Here is a 7196-nt window from a genome sequence, read left to right as displayed (position 1 = left end):
TTAGTAACTTAAACCAGGTAAATCAAAACTTAGCAGTGTTATGCATATATGTGTGTAAATATAATTCCCAAACTCATTCAAGCTCAGGTGGCAGGGTTTAGACTGGTAATGGGTTGCGTGTATCTAACATCTAGTTCAGTTCAATGCACGGAGTTGTTATGGTTAGTATGAGAGAGATATTTGTAATCCAAAGGCAAAATCAATGATAGGAAAACAAGTAAACAGGTGTCATTGGTCTTCCACCATCAGCTCTGAATCCACACACGAAGTATCACCACCAGTAGCTTATCACAAAGGGGACCATCTTCAAGGGAAAACTACCACCCAGGCAAGGGTCGACACACCAGTAGATTCCACAAGGTTACCCCAAACACACAACGTGATAGCCACTTATCCATTTCCACGACATATGAAGTAACTCCAACAGTGATTTGCCGCAGGGGTGCCTTCTTCAGTGAAGTACCACACACAGACAAGGGTTAACACTTGTATTCACAAAGGTTTTCCCTCACCAGAGAACCCACTCCTGTGGATTAACTATGTGACAACCACACTTTCGTAGTCAAATGGAATCAAACTCACCCTTACGGACTACTTGGAGAGAGTTCAAATAGTGATCTCTTTGTCACTAGGTTTCTTCTGTTTCAAACCTTTCTCTCCCCTCTTCTCTGCAACTGCAGCAACTGTGAGAGTCATTTATCAATACTTTGGATTGATCTCAACTCACCCCTTTTGGCTACTGAAAGTTTAAACCAGCGACCCCACTCACTGATGTCTTTCCATGATCGAAACCCATCTGGACTCTGACCATGTGTGTCTGCTTAACATAAACATGCTGCGAACTTGTGTAAACACCCATTGGCCATCAAATAACTCCACCTCTCTTTCACCATGGCAACCCAGCAATTCTGTAGTGAGTAGAAATCCAACCGAGCAAAATTCAGCCTCAATTATCTCGGTGTTTTAAAGTGACAGTCCACAGGGGGAGAAAATGAACCCTATAGGGGTATATAACAAAGAGCACAATGATTGAGAGGTAAATCTGGTGGCAAGGCCTGAGGCTCCTGTATCACCTTCCTGATTGCAGCAGCGAAAAGAAAGTGTATCCTGGGTGGTAAGTGTCCCTGGTGATGGATGGATCCCATTTATTGGAAGACTTGATATTAATGTGTAGTTTTCAGTTGTGCATTCCCTTGTCTGTAAAATACATTTCAACTTGGGGAAATTATAAATATTGTACGGAGAATTTCTAAAGTTTTCTATGGTAACCAATTCTCTAAATCAGTCCGCTACTCGTATTACATTTAATTACCTTGGTACCAGTTACAAATTCCTAAAACGTGTAAGCTAATCGGCCTTTCCCATTTCTAACTTTTCCACCCTCTGCCAAATGTTAAGACTGGAGTTTCCTGACAGTAGCAAGCCAGCTACTGTTGCTCCCCTACCCGTAAACCAAATTCTTGTTTAGCCTTTGTACGTCTGAATAGTTACTTATAATAAAGCTTGCTTGAACCCTTAGCAGTTATTTTCAGAGCATGTGTTTAAAGTAACTTTGCCTGTTTTTAAATGATGGTATACAACGAAAATTTGAAATGAAAAGTTCACTTTATTTCAAGTCCAGAGAAGAACCAATGACTCCACAATGCTTTCATCTCAAGAAATTAACTATGAAAGTGCCTCAAACTATATACCTATATATGTATATGTCTTGCTTCAAGATCATTTGGTGGGTTCTCTTTTGAACTAGGAGTTTGTTAGGTGTATTCAGGAAGGTTTTCTGATAAAATATGTAGATAAGCCTACGAGAGGAGAGGCTGTACTTGATCTGGTATTGGGAAATGAACTTGGTCAGGTGTCAGGTCTCTCAGTGAGAGAGCATTTTGAAGATAGCGATCACAATTCCATCTCCTTTACCATAGCATTGAAAAGGGATAGGAACAGACAAGTTAGGAAAGTGTTTAATCGGAGTAAGAGGAAATATGAAGCTATCAGGCAGGAACTTGGAAGCATAAATTGGAAACAGATGTTCTCAGGGAAATTTAAGGCAGAAATGTGGCAAATGCTCAGGGGATATGTTCTGCATAAGTACGTTCCAATGAGACAGAGAAAGGATGGCAGGGTACAGGAACCATGGTGTACAAAGGCTGTTGAAAATCTAATCAAGAAGAAAAGAAAAGCTTATGAAATGTTCAAAAAACTAGGTAAAGATAGAGATCTATAAGATTATAAGACTAGCAGGAAGGAGTTTAAGAATGAAATTAGGAAAGCCAGAAGGGGACATGAGAACCCTTGGCGAGCAGGATTAAGGAAAACCCCAAGGGATTCTACAGGTATGTGAAGAGCAAGAGGATAAAACATGAGAGAATAGGACCAATCAAGTTTGACAGTGGAAAAGTGCGTACGGAACTGGAGGAGATAGTGGAGGTACTTAATGAATACTTTGCTTCAGTATTCACTACGGAAAAGGACCTTGGTGATTGTAGGGATGACTTACAGTGGACTGAAAAGCTTGAGCATATAGACATTAAGAAAGAGGGTGTGCTGGAGCTTTTGGAAAGCATCAAGTTGGATAAGTCACCGGGACTGGACGAGAGATACCCAGGCTACTGTGGGAGGCAAAGGAGGAGATTACTGAGCCTCTGACAATGATCTTTGCATCATCAATGGGGATGGGAGAGGTTCCGGAGGACTGGAGGGTTGCAGTTGTTGTTCCCTTATTCAAGAAAGGGAGTAGAGATAGCCCAGGAAATTATAGAGCAGTGACTCTTTCTTCAATGGTTGGTAAGTTGATGGAGAAGATCCTGAGAGGCAGGATTTAGGAACACTTGGAAAGGCATAATATGATTAGGAATAGTCAGCATCACTTACAAGTTTGATTGATTTTTTTGAGGATGCGACTAAACACATTTATGAAGGTAGAGCCGCAGATGTAGTGTATATGGATTTCAGCAAGGCATTTGATAAGGTACCCCATGCAAGACTTATTTAGAAAGTAAGGAGGCATGGGATCAAAGGGGATCTTGCTTTGTGGATTCAGAATTGGCTTGCCCACAGAAGGCAAAGAGTGGTTGTAGACGGGTCATGGAGGTTGGTGACCAGAGGTGTGCCTCAGGGATCTGTTCTGGGACCCCTACTCTTTGTGATTTTTATAAATGACCTGGATGAGGAAGTGGAGGGATGGGTTAGTAAATTTGCCAATGACACAAAAGTTGGGGGTGCTGTGGATAGTGTGGAGGGTTACAGTGAGATATCGATAGGATGCAAAACTGGGCTGAGAAGTGGCAGATGGAGTTCAACCCAAAGAAGTGTGAGATGGTTCATTTTGGTAGGTCGTATATGATGGCAGAATATAGTATTAATTGTAAGACTCTTGGCAGTGTGGAGGATCGGAGGTATCTTGGGGTCCAAGTTCATAGGACACTCAAAGCTGCTGTGCAAGTTGACTGTGTGGTTAAGAAGACATACGGTCCATTGGCCTTCATCAACCGTAGGATTGAGTTCAAGAGCCAAGAGGTAATGTTACAGCTGTATAGGACCCTGGTCAGACCCCACTTGGAGTACTGTGCTCAGTTCTGGTCACCTCACTACAGGAAGGATGTGGAAACCATAGAAAAGGTGCAGAGGAAATTTACAAGGATGTTGCCTGGACTGGGGAGCATGCCTTATGAGAATAGGTTGAGTGAAATCAGCCTTTTCTCCTTGGAGTGACGGAGGATGAGAGGTGACTTGATAGAGGCATTAATCGTGTGGATAGTCAGAGGCTTTTTCCCAGGGCTGAAATGGCTAACACGAGAGGGTACAGTTTTAAGGTGCTTGGAAGTAGGTATAGAGGAGATGTCAGGAGTAATTTTTTCATAGACAGTGGTGAGTGGGTGGAATGGGTTGCCAGTAATGGTGGTGGAGGCAGATACAATAGGGTATTTTAAGAGACTCCTGGATAGGTACATGGAGCTTAGAAAAATAGAGGGCTATGGGTAACCCTAGGTAATTTCTAAAGTAAGGACATGTTTGACACAGCATTGTGGGCTGAAGGGCCTGTATTGTGCTGTAGGTTTTCTATGTTTCTAACTAAGATTATCATGTAAAATTACCTTGGAATTGGGAACTACAAATTAAATACTAACTTGAACTACAGTAGGTTGATAATTTCCAATTAGTATAGTATCCTCAGACACATAAATATGTGGTGGTGATGGGGATGTTACCTTCCAATATGTGCGCTTTGTCTTGCTTTACTCACACTGTTTCTATTTTGGGTGTTATGTTTCCAAATTCAGCAACTTGTTATTTGCACTGAGAGGAGAAAAAAGTGCCACCGAATGCGGGAATTGTTATTTCTACCATGGGCATTACCAAACACGACGACTTCCCTAAAATGCAAAGTAGATGTGGAGCTTTGTGAATGTAGGATCATTTTTAATGGATCTAAATGATTTGGAGACTGTTCATTTGTTTTAATACCAAAGGTACACTCCAAGCAGGCTGCAATAATCCTCCATAACTGCATTTAATGGGTTTAATGGTAAAATTAGAATTTTTGTGCACTACATGGGCAACAAAATAGAATTCTCCAGTTTATTTTCTGCTGCTCTGTTGTAATCTTCAAATTAATACCATATGAGCACATTACCTGCAGCAATGAATATTTCCAAGCACTTGTGCACAAATAGATTGGGAAATACATTTGTGATCAAAAACTTAACTTTTTTGTATGAACTAACTGGAAAGAGTGAAGCGCTTGCTCAACTGTACATGTGAGCCTAAGGCCACTTTATGGTATTAGACCATAAGACATAGAAGCAGAATTTGGCCATTTGGCCTGTGGAATCTGCTCTGCCATTCCATCATGGTAGATTTGTTAACCATCTCAACCCCATTATCCTGCTCTCTCCCTGTAACCATTGATGCCATGATTAATCAAGAACCTATCAACTTCCACTTTTAATATACCCAATGACTTGGCCTGCACAGCCATTCGTGGCAAAGAATTCCACAGACTCACTACCCTCTGGCTAAAGAAATTTTTCCTCATTTCTGTTCTAAATGAATGCCTCTGAGTTGTAAGGTAGTGTCCTCTGGTCCTAGACTCTCCCACTGTAGGAAACACCCCCTCCAGAAGAATCAGAATCACGTTTATTATCACCGGCATGTGTCGTGAAATTTGTTACCGTAACTTAGCAGCAGCATTTCAATGCAATACATAATATAGAATAAATAAATAAATAAAATGCCACATATGTATATTGGACATTTAAATTTGTGCAAAAACAGAAATAACATATTGAAAAAATGAGGTAGTGTTCACTGGTTCAATGTCCATTTAGAAATCGGGTGTCGGGGTGAAGAAGCTGTTCCTAAATTGCTGCGTGTGTGCCTTCAGGCTTCTGTACCTCCTTCCTGATGGTAACAGTGAGAAAAGGGCATGCCATGGGTGCTGGGGCCCTTAATAATAATTACAGCCACTCTATGTAGGCCTTTCAATATTCAATAGCTTGCAAAAAGATTCCCCCTCGCTCTCCTAGCTCCATCGAGTACAAGTCTGGAGTCATTAAACTCTGCTTATATGTTAACCCTTTCATACCTGTGATAATTTTTGTGAACCTCCTCTGGAGCCTCTCCAAAACCGGCACATCTTTTCTCAGAGAAGTGGTCCAAAACTACTCACAATACTTCAAGTGTGGTCAGACCAATGCCACATAAAGCCTCAACATTCCATCCCTGCATTTATATTCTAGTCCTCTCAAAATGAAAGCTAACATTGCATTTGCTTTCCTTACCACCGACTCAACCTGCAAGTTAACCTTTAGGGAATCCTGCGCAAGGACTCCCAAGTTCCTTTACACCTCTGTATTTTGAATTTTGAAAATATTCAATGCCTTTATTTCTTCTAACAAAGTGCATGAACATACACTTCCCTACACTATATTCCATCTGCCACCTTTTGCCCATTCCCCCAATATGCTTAAGTCCTCTAACAAATGCCCTGCTTCCTCAACACTACCTGCTCCTCCACCTATCTTCATATCATCTGCAAACCTGACCACAAAGTCATCAATTCCTTCATCCAAATCATTGACAAATAACATGAAAAGAAGCAGTCCCAGCATTAACACTTGCGACTCACCTCTAGTCACAGTCAGACAAGCAGGAAAGGCCCCCTTTATTCGCAGTCAGCCAATCTTCTGTCTCTGCTAATACCTTTCATGTAATACCATGGGCTCGTGTGGCACCTTGTCAAAAGTATTCTGAAAATCCAAAGAAATAACATCCACTGACTCTCCTTTGTCTATCCTGCCTGTTATTTCCTCAAAGAATCTCAACAGATGTGACAGACAAGATTTACCCTTTAGAAAACTATGCTGACTTTGGCCTATTTTATCATGTGCCTCCAGGTACTCCAAAACCTCATCAATAATAATACACTTCAATATCTTGGCAAAGAGGCCAAACAGATTAGAGGAACAACACCTCATATTCTGTGTTGGTAGTCTCCAATTTGACAGCATAAACATTGTCTTCTCTAACTTTCAGTAAACACTCTCCTTTGTTCCTTACACCCTCTTTGTTTTCCCGCATTCTAGTGGCCCTCTCACCCCTTCTCTCCTCCTCCCCAATAACCTGTCCTTTTCCTCCAGTTTCTCCATCTCCTTCCCTTTAGTTCACAGCAAGAATGTAATGCTGAGTCTTTATAAGGCATTGGTCAGACCTCACGGAGTACTGGGAGCAGTTTTGGGTCCCTTATCTAGGAAAGGATGTACTGGCATTGGAAAGGGTCCAGATGAGGTTCAAAAGAATTATCCTGGCAATGAAAGGGTTAATGTATGAGGGACATCTGATGGACGTGACCATCTACTCACTGGAGAATGAGGGAGGATCTCATTGCAACCTATTGAATATTGAAACGCCTGGATAGAGTGCACATAGAGACGATGCTTCCTATAATAGGGGAGTCTAGGACCAGAGGACACAGCCTCCAAATACAAGGACTTCCCTTTAGAACAGAGATGAAGAGGAATTTCTTTAGTCAGAGGTGAATCCATAGAGCTCATTGTCACAGACTGGTGTGGAGGCCAAGTTATTGAGTATATTTAAAGCGAAGGTTGATATGTTTTTAATTAGTAAGGGTGTCAAAGGTTATGGGGAGAAGGCAGGAGAATAGTATTGAGAAGGATAATAAATCAGCCATGGTGGAACAG

The sequence above is a fragment of the Hemitrygon akajei genome, chromosome 2, assembly GCF_048418815.1.
Source record: "Hemitrygon akajei chromosome 2, sHemAka1.3, whole genome shotgun sequence".
Taxonomy (NCBI): domain Eukaryota; kingdom Metazoa; phylum Chordata; class Chondrichthyes; order Myliobatiformes; family Dasyatidae; genus Hemitrygon; species Hemitrygon akajei.
This window is presented reverse-complemented; position numbering follows the sequence as displayed.